The sequence below is a fragment of the Anastrepha obliqua genome, chromosome 6, assembly GCF_027943255.1.
Source record: "Anastrepha obliqua isolate idAnaObli1 chromosome 6, idAnaObli1_1.0, whole genome shotgun sequence".
Lineage (NCBI taxonomy): Eukaryota > Metazoa > Arthropoda > Insecta > Diptera > Tephritidae > Anastrepha > Anastrepha obliqua.
The window spans coordinates 58,553,912-58,571,491 of record NC_072897.1 but is presented as its reverse complement, the minus strand read 5'-3'; positions in this window follow the sequence as shown (position 1 = coordinate 58,571,491).

Genomic DNA, 17,580 nt, shown 5'->3' with positions numbered 1-17,580 from the left:
GTCCCTTATATGATTACTTATTCTTCAAGGTCAAAATATCAGTTTCACATACATCACCAACAAAGCATAACGTTTTAAGTGACGTAGCTAACTTGTACGTCTATATTGGTCTGTTAGCGCCAGTTGTTGTCCTGGAAAAGATATTAGTTTAGACACTGTGGAAGGCAGACCTCAGTTGGGATACTCCCTTACCTGCAGAGCTGCGGTGTCAGTGTCACCATGTCCTAGAGGAGCTGGGACTAATACGTGTACCTCGTTGAGTACGCAAGTCATTGTCAGCTTGAGTAACGCCTCGTGGGTTTTGTGACGCCAGCGCAAAAGCGTACTTTGCTGTAATTTACGTTAGTATTATCACAGAAGGAGGTGTTCGAAGTTGGCCACACATTCGCTCCGAGTTCAATCTAGCTGGTTGGGCGAGTCGGGGAATTATACATACAACGCTTCAGCATCATCCTTTGTCGTGGACAGGTCCGCCCACATGTCATCTGCGCTTTGAAGACGTTGCAGCAGTACCACAACTGACAGAGGATCAACACCAGGAACATACTGTGGAATGCCATCATCAGCATACATTAGTCGTTATTCTCGTTGATCATCAATTTATCATGGCATCAGCATATGGTCATCGAAAACCTCTTATCGAGAAGTTTAACACGCTAACTCGTTTTCTGCACATAACGGCATGACTGAGACACTTTCTGCGTTCATACAATGGTCTTAGAGGAACGAGAATAACAGCTGAAGAATACGAATGGGCCCTGCTTGTGACTGTTAAGTAGGTGCATGCTAAGGAATACAGGAATACAGAGGCGAAATCAAAGCTCTTAATCTCTTAACGCTTAACCCATATGTTGATACTCCTAGTTGAAGGACAGCTAAAAAACACAGATATTACGGATGAGCAACGTCACCCTATGATAATCCCCAGGGGTGCCTTTGCCAGCTTACGCATCGCTGATACCCTCCATCGATGTCTTCATGAAGGGATCCAGCAAATGCTACAATTCGAGAGGCTGCTGTTCGCGAGTTATGTATAAGCCCACTCCATTCCCAGAACACAACGCACATCCAGACATTCAACTTAGCCCAATTAGCCACAAAGTGCAGGAGTTATTGAACTCACTAAATTCCAAGTAAGCGATTTCGCGTCAAAAGTTAATAACTTCTTTTTGACAATTAAGCATCCGGTTTCGCAACCGAAACACAAATGCAACGTCTCCAATTCCAATTAATTGTATCAACATAAAATAAAGTATAACATGTATTTATTGGAGGTTGAATTAGTTTTAAAGGTTTTTTTCGAAGATTTGGGGCTTTATTGTGAAAAAACGGTACAAAATATTTTATTCGAAGTATTGGCCATCGCTAGCTACAACTTTCGCCCATCTTTCGGGCAATTTCCGGATGCCGTTTCTCCAAAATTCTGGCCACTGCTTGATTATCCATGACTCAACCCATATTTTGGTAGCCTCGTACGAGGAGAACCGCTGGTCCGCCAAATCGAGACTCATATGCCGGAACAAATGATAATCGGAGGGAGCTATGTCTGGACTATACGGTGGGTGGGGTAACACTTCCCAGCCAAGCGTTCCAAGGTATTTTTTGACAGGTTGAGCAACATGCGGCCGAGCGTTGTCATGTTGCAAAATAACCTTGTCGTGCCTTTTTACCGTTTCCGGCCGTTTTTCTTTCAATGCCCGGCTTAAACGCATCAATTGCAGTCGGTAACGATCCCCCGTGATTGTTTCGCCCGGTTGGAGCAGCTCAAAATATACGACGCCGACCTGATCCCACCAAATGCAGAGCACGATTTTCTTGCCGTGAATATTCTGCTTGGCCGTCGACGTTGATGCGTGGCCGGGCAAACCCCATGATATTTTGCGTTTTGGGTTATCGTAGTGGATCCATTTTTCGTCGCCAGTCACCACCCGATGCAAAAAACCCTTCCGATTTTGTCGCTCGATCAGCAATTCGCACGTAAAAAATCGCCGTTCGACGTCGCGCAGCTTCAACTCGTACGGGACCCAATGTCCTTGCTTTTGGATCATTCCCATCGCTTTTAGACGCTTGCAAACGGTTGATTTATCAACGCCCAATGATTCAGCAATCTCTTCTTGGGTTTGGCACGAGTCCTCGTTTACCAATTCCCCCAATTCCGCGTCCTCGAACTTTTTGGGCTGGCCAAGACGCTCCTTGTCTTCGGTGTGAAAATCACCACTTTTGAATCGTCGAAACCAGTACTCACATGTTGAAATCGACGGAGTATGGTCTGGGTAGGCCTCCTGCAGCAATTCACGGGATTGGGCTGTATTTTTTTTTCAAATTGAAGCAGAAAAGCAAAGCTTCCCGCAAATTGCGTTTCGACGGCACGAAAGTTGACATGCTCGGAGCACGAAAACACTGCGTTGTTTATACTTCAGCGAAATGACAGATACTGATAAACAAAGCCTAGGGATGAGGCTTTGTCATGAATATATATTCAGTATTGCCAACGCGATAAAGTGATAAATAGCGCCATCTGTGTGTCACCTTTAAAACTAATTCAACCTCCTATAGAATAAATCTAATCACCAAGATATGAAAATCGTATTAAACTCCAATTAAATACACGAACACTAATAGAATGTAAGGCACATGTATGTAAGTTAAGCAATCGATGTAAAGCTTTCATTTTAATTGTTTTGAATAAAGATAATCAGTTGATTCTTGCCACTGACATATACACGTCGCGTCTTATTTGACTTTGATGAAAGTATTATATAATATTTTTTTATCAAAACGCATAATCAGTTAATTTAATTCGCGCGGCCAAGAAGCATTCACTGCGTGTTACAGGCCTTCACTCATCGCATTATAACGAACTCGTCACGCTACTATCGAAAATTGAAGCGTGTCTTAATACGAAGCCACTCATATTATTATAAAATAATCCATAAGGTTGCCTAGCACTAACTCCGCGTGATTCGCTTTGCTATAGACACGCTATCTGAAAAATCTTCATTAGTTTGTGATGATATTGCACTATGTTATTAAAACTTTACTTTGGGAAAACTGAAATTAAATAAATATTGCTTGGTTGCAAAATTAAAAGAGTCAATATACCGCACACGTCCGATAAACAATTCAAAGTGGTTCTGTTTATTCATTTCTATCCTTATATTAATGCTTAAAACTAAGATTAAAATAATAGCGGAAACGAAAGAGCAGTAAGTGAAGAGTTAGAGAGAGTATAGGTAAGTAAATAGGTAGTAGGTAAATAAAGGGTGATTTTTTAAGAGCTATAGGAAAGCTTTTCAAAAAAATTTTTATTTAAAAATTTATATTTAAATCGATAGTACAGTCCATATAATTTAATGTTTGAATATTATTTCATGCAAATGTTGACCGGGACTGCGCTTCAAATGGTCCATCCGCTTAGTCCAATTTTGGCATACTCTTTCCAATGTTTCGGCCGGTATCTCACATATAAATGCTTTAATGTTGTCTCCCAATGCGTTAATTGAAGCAGGCTTGTCTGAATAGACATGAGCTTTAACATAGTCCCACAAGAAATAATCTAAAGGCGTTATTTCGCACGATCTGGGTGGCCAATTGACAGGTCCCGAACGTGAAATAAAATGTTCACAGAATTCGCCTCTCAAAAAGTCCATTGTTGCGCGTGCTGTGTGGCATGTGGCACCGTCTTGCTGAAACCACAAGTCATGCAAGTCAAGCTCTTGCATTTTGGGCAAAAAAAGTTGGATATCATTTCAGGTAGTGCTCACCATTCACAGTTACGTTACCATTCGAAGCATCTTTGAAGAAGTACGGTCCAATGATACCTCCAGCCCATAAACCGCACCAATCTGTGACCTTTTCTGTATACATAGGTGGCTCTTGCAATTCTTCTGCCTGATTTTCACTCCAAAATCAACAATTCTGCTTATTTACGTACCCATTGATCCAAAAATGAGCTTCGTCGCTGAACACAATTTTTCCACTTTAAACTTTCTTAACAGAACACGCATTTTTGTAATAAAATTAGCTGTAGAAATAAAGTCAATGACCGAAAGTAAATAGCGAGAGGTAAGGGAAACGAGAAACAATAATGTATATAATTATAAATGTATATAGAAAAATAACTTAATCATAAGCTTAAGCATGTATAATTTACGTTTATTTATTAAAAACTAGTGTTACAATTAAAATATTACAGATTAGTAAAAGATAGCAAATATAATTTATATATTTGAATTTTTGCCAGAATCTGGTTTGACGCCACCCGAAGGAATTCAACATCCTTAAATTTTTGTTTTCTACCGGTAGCACCACGAGTTTGTGGATAGGGTGTCTCGCTTCACCCGACCTAGCTGCGATGTCTGTGACGCGAATTTTGCCGTCCGCTTCGGGAATGGTTGCAGCACCCGCTGGTGCGGTGGCACGTTGTCTTCGTGAAGGACGACAAGTTGGCCTGGCTAGTCGTTGGGCTGCGAGTGCACCCGTTTATTGCGTTTCTGAAGCTCCAGAAGGTAACTCTTCCACCATGTGCGCCTAAATTGTTGCTTGAGAGAGCAAACAATCTTCTACCCAGAAAGACTTCCCGGAGCTCCCTCAGTTTCCTCCCTGTTCCGACAAAGTTTGTCGCTTTCACGGGAGGACGACCGTGAATTTTTAAAGCTATGTGAATGGGCCCGCAATAATCTACCCCACATGTTGTGAAGGGCCGTTGGGTACGTAATCGATCGGAGGGAAGATTGCCCATGATCTCACCTTGGCTTATAACGAAAACAGTGAATGCATTCGACTTCAGGCTTTTTTCTCGCGCTACCAATGCCTTTGAACCGGCATGGTGATTACGCAAATGTAGGAACCGGATATATGCGTTCACAACGCGCGAATTTTGCCTAATAGCAAAGATAATTTAGCATCATAGAGGATTGGCGTGTTTAATTAACGGCCACTTACTCGAATTATTTTACCGATGATGATGATTCCCAGTGTTCATGCAGGAATGGAGTTAATTTCTGCAAGCTTGAGGGAAGTACGGTATTTTTCGGTAATTTACCAATTTCATCACTAAATTCAAAATGTCGAATTATTTCGACAATTTTAATAATTAATTGTGGCATTGATTGCGTTTAATGTAATTGCGTTTTTCTTTTTCTCGAGTGCTTCATGTTCTGGAGAGAGACTGGAGTTGACATTTTGCGGCCATGTAGCAGGGTCTTCTAGGAGCAACTATGGACCACTAAACCATATTTAATTAACAAATTCGTCCACATGACGCCACAACACATTCTGGGTCCACTCTTGGATTTCGGTCACTCTATTTGCGACAAAGTTTGCAACGACGATGGGTGCGTTTTAGTCCAATGCAGAACTATTTCGGAGTCGGTCCAGAAAATTATTTCTTTTATTGGCCGACTCAACATTGGTGAAACTCTTGACCATGATTTGGCAAGAAGGTGATCTGCCAAGAGCTCTAAACGCGGTAGAGATTTAGTCTTCAGCGGAGCCACTCTAGACTTTGAAGTAAGCTGCGTGGATTTCGTAGCACTACCGGATTGACTTCGTATATATACGCAACAACCATACACTCTTATTGAAGCGTCGGAAAAGCCATGAATTTGGCAGCTGGCACTCGACTCTGTATTTACATACCGAGAAATGCTAACTGATGGAAGCTGCAGCAAATTGATTTCAAAGTTTTTCTAGCTAGTGTCAAGCCGTAATGGAATCGATCCATCCCAGTCTAGCTTTTGAATCCAAAGCTCTTGATAACTAGCGGGGTTAATAAACCAAGAGGGTTAATGAGGCGAGCGGAAGCCGTTTAGTTGCTCGCAGCTCGCTAAAATTATCTTCGAAAATGAAGCGAAAAATGTCATCTTTCAGCTGCCGGTGGATTCTCCGCGATTTTGGAGAGTCAGTATCGCTGAGCTGCAATAATTTTTGGAGACTCTCACTTTTCGATGAGTTTGTATAATTGGAAAACCACTTTGGTATTTGTAAGCCTGTAGATTCTAAAATTGTATTTACTTCCTGTTGTATCTGGGTGAGGCTTTATATACTTTAGGATCCTGTTAATAGGTCGTTGACGTAAAAGTCATTCCGAACCGAGTGGATATTTGGCTTTATTTGTGTCGCTTAGAATTTGCAGACACCGTTTGGCGAGAAATGGTGCAGGCGCAGGGCCGTATGTCACGGTGTTTAGTCGAAAATTTTGCTGGAGTCATATGCCCCAAATTTAGATACTCTTGCATGAAGTCATTACATTTACGAAGCACTAGATCTTTCAGCGTCCTTCTCTGCAACGTCTGAAATCGCCGAACTGCGGTTTTATACGAATGACCGAGTAATTTACGGTTGGTTTTGAAAGGCAGGTAAAAAATAAATATAATAAATATGGAATTTACCGGTGAAATCCCAGAATTTCCGGATTGTGGCGTCAATGCTAGCTACGCGTTCTTCACATTGACATAATGTGCTGCTTGCTTAGACACTGGAGCTATTATTTGTGGTATATTTGCCTGAAATTGCATTGTGTTTTGCAGCGTTGGCCGCTTTGGGCTGGTTCTGATCTGACCCACCGATAACAGATCAAAGAAGATTTCAACTGCTAAAAGTATGTCTATTTATCTGACATTTGTAGAAACTTGAGTCAGCTGGTTAATATTTTTTGGGCTTTTCCATCCATTTTTGTTTACAGTCCGATCTGGGTGATTGGCTGATATCGAACGCATTACCCAAAAGTCCGCCGAAAAGTCAAAATCGTTAATTCTCGATTTAATATATGTTTTTAGTTTACCCTGGACCTTTTTGTTTGAATTGCCAACTCCAACTATATTTAGAACGAATTTTTCTTTCCGGATTCGCAATTTCTGCACAAACTCTCCTTCATAAAGTTGACTTGAGAACCGGAGTTAAGAAGAGCTCGCGCTTGCACGTAAACACCGGAGCTGGTCTTTACATTAACTACGACTGTGCCTAACATGACTCGATTAGGCGGCTGCTAATATGCATGACTTGTGACGTCAAAGGTTGCGGCTCAGTCTCAAAGGAGATCGGATATTGATGCAATCGGTTGCACACACCACAGCGGTGTATTTTCCCTTTGAAACCTAATGTCCCTTGCAAGCAACCTATACACAAGGAAATACATTTTACGAATTCAAATCTTTTAAGTGCACTAAGAGCTTGGAATTTCGGGCAAGCTTCAAACAACAGCGAAGGCAAATCGGCAGTCTGGAATTTGTCGCAATAAATGTTGTATTTGAGTGTTACAGTTGTTGATTTTTTGTTTTCTGCCGCTTCATTGTTTGGCCTTTATTGAGATGAGGAAGCTTCTTTAGCTGATAAACGCTGGTATATACTGCAGACTCTGTATGAATGATTGATCGCAAAGTTTTGACATTGTATTAAAAAATTTCAGGCATTTATTGTCATAAACCTTTCTCAAACTTGCCAATGCCAGTGGATAGTTTTTTTCGACACTTTGAAGGACTTCACTGTGCCTGAGGCTTTATCGTATAGACATGACACTAAATGATTAAATTTTTCAATATTCCGGATCATGTGCATTAAACTCTCAAACAGACTCATAAAGTTCTTAAATTCGGAATATTATCCTTTGAATTCAGGTAACGACACTTTTGGTAGTCGCGAGGTGTGAGGTGCAATGAACGATGTTTTGGCAATTGGCCATTTACTTCTTGCCAGAATGGACTTTATAATAGACTTTGTTTTTACAAGGTGGCGCAAAAGTAACCTTCCGATGTTTTTTAGCTGTAATTAAAAAAACAAAAAATGAAAAACTTTGATTCTTCTTGTGGATTATTTTTACTTGGTCTTTTAATTTCTTTTACATCAAGTCGACAATATGATGTCATGTAAATGGCCGCCGCCCCAGTTGATTGCCATTTGAGCCCTCTTTATGGCATTTTCCATCACTTTGGCCAAAACTTCCGGCGATAGGTCCTCACATTCTTGACGGATATTGTCTTTAAGAGCTGCAAGAGTCTGAGACTTGTTGACATAAACCCGTGACTTCAAAAAGCCCCAAAAAAAGAAGTCTCGAGCGGTCAAATCAGGCGATCTAGCTGGCCAGTGCAAATCGCCAAAACGGGAGATTAGGCGCCCGGGAAATGCATCCTTCAGCATATCGGTTGTGGCACGTGCAGTGTGTGCCGTTGCACCGTCCTGTTGGAACCACATGTTTTCCAATCCCAATTCATCAAGTTACGGTAAAAAGAACTCGTTGCTCTGTAGCGCTCATCATTCACAGTAACCGTTTGGCCCGCGACGTCTTCGAAGAAAAAAGGTCCGATGACTCCTCTAGCGAAAACAGCACACCATACAGTGACTTTGAGCGGGTGTAATGGCTCTTCGTGGGTAACACGCGGATTTTCAGAGCCCCAGAAGCGTAAATTTTGCTTATTTACGTACCCGCTAAGATGGAAATGGACCTCATCACTCATGATTATTTATGATGAAAAATCATCTTCCTCTTGGTTAAGGATGGCTTGAGCGTATGTTAGACGCGATTGGCGGTCAGCAGCTAACAGCTGATGCACCGTCTGGACTTTGTAAGGAAACATCTTCAAATTTGTACCAAAATTCGCTGTAAAGACCGTCGACTGATACCCATTTGCGTGGCACGTCGTCTGGTCGATGTCGACGGCGCTTCCATGTCCTCCTCGGCTACAGCAGCAATATTCTCTGCAGAACGGCTACTCCGGGGTCTGCCACGCCTGGCAGCATCTCGTGTTGTGCCAGTCTCTTCGAGGCGAGCGGCTAAACGTCGCAGTGTTTCACCAGTAGGCGTTGGACGGCGAGGAAATCTGCGACGAAATTCACGTTGTGCCAAAGTCACCGACCGATTATTGGTCAAATAAATAGTCAGCAATATTCCGCGTTCTGCAGCAGTGTAGCGTAACATTGTTTATTAACGTGTATTTCGCATGTGTTTACTACACAAATATCAAAACAGAACTGACAATAGGCGTCAATCGCAAAATTTATAGCATTTTCTGATAGGAGGATTACTTTAGCGCCACCTGTTACAATAAAGTCCTCTAAGTCTCCGCGAGCAACGCCTTCTTTGTCGATTTCCTTGATTTTCTACTGACACTTAAGTTTTTCGTGTGTGAGTTCAATAATTATATTTATTTTCTCAAAATATTTTATTAATAAATTTTTTAATTGATACAAGTTTTGTTTGCAGGGGTTCACTGTCACTGCGCTTTTTAAGTCACTACACTAGTTTATGTCACTGCACTGGTTTACGTTTTTTAACAGCTATATGTGTATTAGTTTATTGTGGTATATTTGTTTGTCTGTTTTTTTATTTTAATTTCGCGAGACGACTGTTTTTGTCAACCGACCGCGCAAGCAATATTCGTTAAGCGTTGGTTATTTTGGTAATTTAATTTAATTTATTAAATATTTAGCTTGTAGATTTACACAAATTGCCAACTTGTGGTCTTTTGTCACTTTCACACTCAAGTCCCTGCTCGGGCACCATAAAAAATCTTCCCTAGTTTGTGATAATACTGCCTGGTAGCGAAATTAAAAGAATTAAAATACGGCACACGTCCGATAAACAATCCAAAGTGGTTCTGTTTATTAATTTCTAACCTTATACTAATGCTTAAAAATTAAAATAATAGCGGAAACGAAAGAACAGTAAGTGGAGAGTTAGAGAGAGTATAGGAAAGTAAATAATATACATAGGTAGTAATTAAATAGTAATAAGAAGAACGGAAAGTATAGCTGTAGAAATAAAGCCAATGACCGAAAGTAAGTAGCGAAAGGTAAGGGAAAGCGAGAAATAGTAATGTATATATTTACTTATGTGTATATTATAGAAAAATAACGTAATCTTAAGCTTAAGTATAATTTACATTTATTTATTAAAAACGAGTGTTAATTAAAATAATATAAACTAGTGGAAGATAGCAAATATAATATATAACAGGTGGCGCTAAAGTAATCATCCTATCAGAAAATGCTATAAATTTTGCGATTGGCCCCTAATGTCAGTTCTGTTTTGACATTTGTGTAGTAAACACATGCGAAATACACGTTAATAAACAATGTTACGCTACACTGCTGCAGAACGCGGAATATTGCTGACTATTTATTTAACCAATAATCGGTCGGTGACTTTGGCACAACGTGAATTTCGTCGCAGATTTCCTCGCCGTCCAACGCCTACTGGTGAAACACTGCGACGTTTAGCCGCTCGCCTCGAAGAGACTGGCACAACACGAGATGCTGCCAGGCGTGGCAGACCCCGGAGTAGCCGTTCTGCAGAGAATATTGCTGCTGTAGCCGAGGAGGACATGGAAGCGCCGTCGACATCGACCAGACGACGTGCCACGCAAATGGGTATCAGTCGACGGTCTTTACAGCGAATTTTGGTACAAGATTTGAAGATGTTTCCGTACAAAGTCCAGACGGTGCATCAGCTGTTAGCTGCTGACCGCCAATCGCGTCTAACATACGCTCAAGCCATCCTTAATCACCACCAAGAGGAAGTTAATTTTTATCAAAAATAATCATGAGTGATGAGGTCCATTTCCATCTTAGCGCGTACATAAATAAGCAAAATTTACGCTTCTGGGGCTCTGAAAATCCGTGTGTAACCCAAGAAAAGCCCTTACACCCTCTCAAAGTCACTGTATGGTGTGCTGTTTTCGCTGGAGAAGTCATCGGACCTTTTTTCTTCGAAGACGTCGCGGGCCAAACGGTTACTGTGAATGGTGAGCGCTACAGAGCAATGATCAACGAGTTCTTTTTACCGCAACTTGATGAATTGGGATTGGAAAACATGTGGTTCCAACAGGACGGTGCAACGGCACACACTGCACGTGCCACAACCGATATGCTGAAGGATGCATTTTCCAGGCGCCTAATCTCCTGTTCTGGCGATTTTCACTGGCCAGCTAGATCGCTTGATTTGACCGCTCCAGACTTTGTGGGGCTTTTTGAAGTCACGGGTTTATGTCAACAAGCCTTAGACTCTTGCAGCTCTTAAAGACAATATCCGTCAAGAATGTGAGAACCTATCGCCGGCAGTTTTGGCCAAAGTGATGGAAAATGCCATAAAGAGGGCTCAAATGGCAATCAACTGTCGCGGCGGCCAAATACATGACACAAGAATCAAAGTTTTTCATTTTTTTTTTTAAATTACAGCCAAAAAACATCGGAAGGTTACTTTTGCGCCACCTTGTATATTTGAATTTTCGCCAAAATCTGGCTTGACACTACCACTTACATATATATTCGTACGTATGCACCCTTGATGCCCTGAGCATATGTACGTACATATTTGTAATCTGAACTCCCAGCAAAACAATGCTTATTACGGCATCCGTGCACGGGTCATATCGTCATCGTAGCGCATGCGACAAAATGTAGCATACGCTTCGTTGTCAAACTCTTGTGTTCAAATGGCAAACCGCATACAGGTCGTCAACATACAGCAGAGTCGTCAAATATCCTGTACGTTTGTAATTTGTTTTTGATTTTCAGTGTTAGTATCTTGTTTTTGAATAGTCGGCTTCAAAATTTCTATAAACTCCTTAAAAGCTTTTTTAGACATTCTGTAAAAAGTCTGAAATTTCTAATCATTGTAATCATTTGTGTAAGCAAAAGCCTGGAATTAGTAATCATCCTCTTGTAACTCACTTGTGGCAATGAATAATCTGCTGTTTGAGTTATTCCTAATGTATGGATGCACCCAGTGCCTGCTTTTTCTTTTATTTCTCCTCCAATGGAGAAGATAATACAATAAAATAAATTCCTCTTCATCGCTCGACACATTGACAACTCGTACTTGTACGATAGCTAGTTGCACTGTGTGTGGACAAGCAAGTGTATCGTCATCGTCGCTATATACGACCCGTGTCCGGAGGCCCTTAGTGTACACATATGTATGTACATATAACAGCACACATATAGCAGCTACTACACTACAATACAGTGGTGAGCACTTTCGACAAAAATTCCAACACATTTACAAGTATTTTATTAGTCATATATTAAACATAGCAATACTATACAACATTTTTTATGGGGAAATCAAATATTTTATTTGATATTCTTTTCCCCTGTTCGGTGTGAATTCTATCTCTCTTTTACCAATAGCAAACCTCCGAGTGTATTTCTGCCATGAAAAAGCTCCTCATAAAAATATCTGCCGTTCGGAGTGGGCTTGAAACTGTAGGTCCCTCCATTTGTGGAACAACATCAAGACGCACATCACAAATAGGAGGAGGAGCTCGGCCAAACACCTAACAGAAGTGTACGCGCCAATTATTTATTATTTTTTATTTAATTTCATATACACAGATGGACAAAATTATTCACACATGACATTACAGTAAATACATCAATCCATATCTTCTTACTAATGCATTTATGTACCAAACAATTTTCTGCATATAAATTGCTCTTTTCTGAAGTACTTAAAAATAAATAAAAACAGACAAAATGTTTGCCAGAAAAAAATAGTGGCTTTAATTTCGTACACTAATCCCATTATAATGGGGACATAATTACACTGGTCGACAAAAAATGATTCTTTTTCTGATTCAAGCATCGGACCCGGCCTATCTTATAGATTTTTCATCGCTGAATACGAATCTGACCTTAAAAAGTTTCCATCACGTCAAGATTTTGAAAAAAATTAGTTCAAAAAGTCAAAAAAACGTGTTTTTGACCATTTTTGACCAAATGTAGTGGATGAACCTGAGGTGATGGAAGCTTCTACCTAGCCTTAAACTGAAGCCTGAACCTTCAGTTATAAGATCCAAATCGAAAATACCCTGAATCAATTGTAAATTTTGATGTAGCACAATTTTTTTAACTGCTCGCGCACGATTTTCATACGTGCAGCCATGCAGGCTAGTTAGCCTTATCATAGTGGTGCGCTGACTTGTACCTTTTACCTATCATGTTTTTAGTTATTGGGTTTGCTTAGCACGATTCGGAATTATTAGATATATATGTTATCAGAACTGCACTTTACATATCTTTTGTGATAAAAAGTTCATTTTTAATTGACACTTCAACATAAATTGGTCAATCAATATCTTCGAAGTTTCTTTATCATCAGTTTTTCTCAGGACTACATCTCAATTTCTTAATATTAGAATCTGACCTTTACCTACATCAGATATTTTTCAAATATATAAGTTTTTTGGTTTTTATACTTTAACTGATTCCTCAGGTTTTACTATGCCTAGAGTTTGTAAAACGGATCCAAATTTATTCTGTTACATTTGTGGACAGTTTATGACAAGAAAGCAGAGACGCACATTAACTCCTGCTACTAAAGAGTCATATGAATATTATTTTAGTTTAAAAATAATAAATTTTGATAAAAGTTGGACTCCAAACTTTTGCTGTAATCATTGTACATCAAATTTGTTTTTATGGAGACGAGGACAGCGTCCTTCCATGTCTTTTGGTACTCCAATGATATGGAAAGAACCAATAGATCATTTTACTAATTGTTACTTTTGTAGTATAAATACTTCTGGTTATTCTGGAAAGAATAAATGTAAAATCGAATATCCAAATGTATCTTCAGTGACTTACCCGCAAAATCACAGTGAACTCTTACCTGTACCAAAACTACCAAAACTTGCTCAAGAAGACGATTTAGTGACAGATAAATGTACTTATTTACAATCAGTGGATGGTTGTAAAGAACCAGAAGAAATGTCCGATTCTGAGTGTTTTGATACCATTTCTGATCAACCAATTCTTATAAATCAGTCAAAACTAAATGATTTATTTAGAGATCTGAAATTATCAAAACTTCAGAGTGAGTTACTTGGTTCTCGGCTAAAAGAATGGAACATGTTTGAACCCGGAACTTTATAACTCACGTTAGAAAGCGACAGAGAAATTTGGAATCGTATTTCTCTATGAGTGGTGAACTTGTCTACTGTAATGATGTTGACGGCCTTATGATGGAATTAGGAAGAGAACATAAGCCATGTGAATGGCGTTTATTCATAGACGCATCCAAAGACAGTTTAAAGGCAGTTCTTCTGTTTAATGGAAATTTATATCCATCTGTCCCTGTTGCTCACGCTGCTAAAATGAAAGAGACATATGAAAATATGAAAGTGCTTCTAGATTGTATTAACTATTCAAACTACAAATGGCAAATTTGTGCAGACTTAAAAGTTGTAGCAATTGTACTTGGCTTGCAAACTGGATATACGAAGTTCTGCTGTTTTCTTTGCGAATGGGACAGTAGAGCAAGAGATAAGCATTACAAAGTTAAAGCGTGGCCTAAGAGAAAGGAATTTATTCCAGGAGCCAAAAATGTCTCAAGTAAACCTCTTGTTGATTCAAATGACATCATTTTACCACCACTTCACATCAAACTTGGCCTGATGAAAAATTTTGTAAAAGCCATGGATAAAACTGGTAAAGGATTTCTACATTTAAAAGAAAAATTTAAATATCTGAGTGATGCTAAGTTGAAAGAGGGCATTTTTGTTGGTCCAGAAATTCGCCAAGTGTTAAAAGATGAAGAATTTCAAAAAAAGCTCACTGCTAAGGAAAAAGCTGCCTGGATATCATTCAAGGAAGTATGCGCGAATTTTCTGGGTAGCAGACGATCTGACAAGTACAAAACGTTAGTTGCAAATATGTTGAAAAACTATGAACGCTTGGGCTGCAACATGTCCTTGAAGATACATTTTCTTGACTCGCATTTGGATTTTTTCCCACAAAATTGTGGAGACGTTAGCGATGAGCATGGTGAGAGATTTCATCAAGATATAAAAACTATGGAGAAAAGATATCAAGGAAAATGGAATCCTAGCATGCTTGCTGATTACTGCTGGAGCTTATTAAAAGATGATGATTGCAATTACTCTAGAAAGTCACAAAGATTAACTTTCCCAAGTCTGCCGAATAAAAATCAAATTTTAGAAAATGAAAGTACTCAAAACTAAATTCTTTATCCTTTGTGTGTTTCTTCTTATTCCTTAAAACCTTGAGAAAACTTACAAAGATTAGAAGCATCCGTGAAACTTGTATTTGAAGAACAAATTGTGGATTCAAAAAATTCCAACAAAGAAGGAAGAAATTCCTTTCTAAGGAATAACAAAAAATTACCACAAATGCGAGAATATTAATAAACAAAAAAAAAACAAAAAGGAAAAAAAACAAACAAAAAAAATTTTTAAAAATAAAAAAGAACAAAAAAAACAAAAGTGGAGTGTAAAATACTGACAGCCTCCTCGTGGCACATTCTGGGGTCGTGAATTTAATAAATTTATTATGCACTAAAATATTGGTTCACCAGCTAATGTCAGATTATAAAACTTTATTACTACTGTCAAAAATTAGTCTAATATAACTATATAAATTCATCTTTCAATAGTTGTTCGTGAAGTAAAAAGTAATTTAGATCACCATATTGGTTTTGCCTTTTTAAATTATGATGTCATATTTGTCTTCAGCGCATCATAAAACCAAACATTGAAAGAAATTTTTAGCTGACCCAGCTAACCGTATAGCTGAATTGCGATTAGCTTGAAATTAAGGTGTAACAGTTAGAAATATGTGTCTTTGGTAGAAATATAGCTAATAGCTAGAAATATTTCTAACTGTAACAACTAAATTTCTAGACAAACGAGATTCTACATACAATTTTTTCCTTTCCTTTAATTCTAAGACAAGCTGCAAAATCAAATTTTTATTTGATTTTATTAAATTTTTATTTTCGCCATCTTGAATCCGACACTTTCAATTTTGAAATTACAACTTCCGAATCGTGCTAAGCAAACCCAATAACTAAAAACATGATAGGTAAAAGGTACAAGTCAGCGCACCACTATGATAAGGCTAACTAGCCTGCATGGCTGCACCTATGAAAATCGTGCGCGAGCAGTTAAAAAAATTGTGCTACATCAAAATTTACAATTGATTCAGGGTATTTTCGATTTGGATCTTATAACTGAAGGTTCAGGCTTCAGTTTAAGGCTAGGTAGAAGCTTCCATCACCTCAGGTTCATCCACTACATTTGGTCAAAAATGGTCAAAAACACGTTTTTTTGACTTTTTGAACTAATTTTTTTCAAAATCTTGACGTGATGGAAACTTTTTAAGGTCAGATTCGTATTCAGCGATGAAAAATCTATGAGATAGGCCGGGTCCGATGCTTGAATCATTTTCAGTGTCGACCTGTGTTATTCACACATTGATAACTACTGATCTTAAGCATTAAAATTTTTATGTAATATGGCATCGCTATTTCTAAAATTAACAGTTATTTATTAGTAGGCGTCATTTGAGAGTTAAAATTTTTTTCTTTGTGACATTTGAGCGTTGCAAAAATTGTAAATTCTTTTGAAATGGGCCGAAAGCAAAAAGAAACCACGGAAGCTGAGAGAAGAATAATATTGGAGCTGCATAAGCAAAACAAATCGTGTGCACAAATTGGTGAAATTGTAAAGAGAAGCCGATTTACCATCTACAGTATCATAATACGCTTTCAAAATGAAACTAACCTCAAAAGTCTTCCACATAGTGGCAGGCCTCGAAAACTGACTACCAAAGAAGAACGAAATATTATTAGCAAAATCAAAAAGGATCCTAAAATAACACCCACAAAGTTGGCTGCAGAGTTGCTAAAGGAAACTGGAAAAGATATTCATCCCAAAACCGTTCGCAGAACTTGACGCACAGCAGCTGCGGCTGTCGAGCATTTAGAAAGTCATATTTACGTACATATATTGATGCATACATATGTGCGGAGCCGCGGCCACTCGAGTTGGCACAAATTCAAGATTTACCAAACATTGGCAAATACAATAATTAAACGTGAAATATTCCAATATTGACTACCTTCGGATGGTCGAGAAAATTGGCATATGGGCGGGTCGTTTATTGAATGAAAGTACTTTGCTCGTAGAAATATGAGCTCGAACTTCACAATGAATTTGCTTTTATTGTGCTTTACAATATTTGAAACTGTTCAGCGCCATTGCGTGTAAATAATTATGGCCACTACAGCTGCGCCTATGAATGCATTTTGTTTTTGTAGTCGCTAGGCTTAGAGTTTTACTTTTGGAAACATAGGAATGTAGAGGCATAAAGTGAGTGTGTGTAGTTATATGTGCAAACATACCCTAAAAGACAGCGCTGAGCACTTTCGGCAAAAATTCGAACACATTTACAAGTATTTTATTAGTCTCTAATACATGCGCATTATCAGAATAGCATATACAACATTTTTTAATGGGGAAATCAAATATTTCATTTGATATCCTTTTCCCCTGTTCGGTGTGAATTCTACCTCTCTTTTACCAATAGCAATTTTCTATAAGTGAAAAATATATCTACTGTACTTTAAACGACAAGGCAACTCATTTGTATGCTTATGAGGGGTGCCTTTTATCTGTCGGGATTTGAGAACAAAAACGAATTTTAATAATCGAAAATCACTTTATTGTTTTTCAAAATATTCTCCATGAAGATCTATACACTTTTGCATGCGTTTGAACCAATTGTCGAAGCACTTTTGCCACTCTGAACGAGGTACCTCCAAAACATGCATTCTGAATGCCGCAA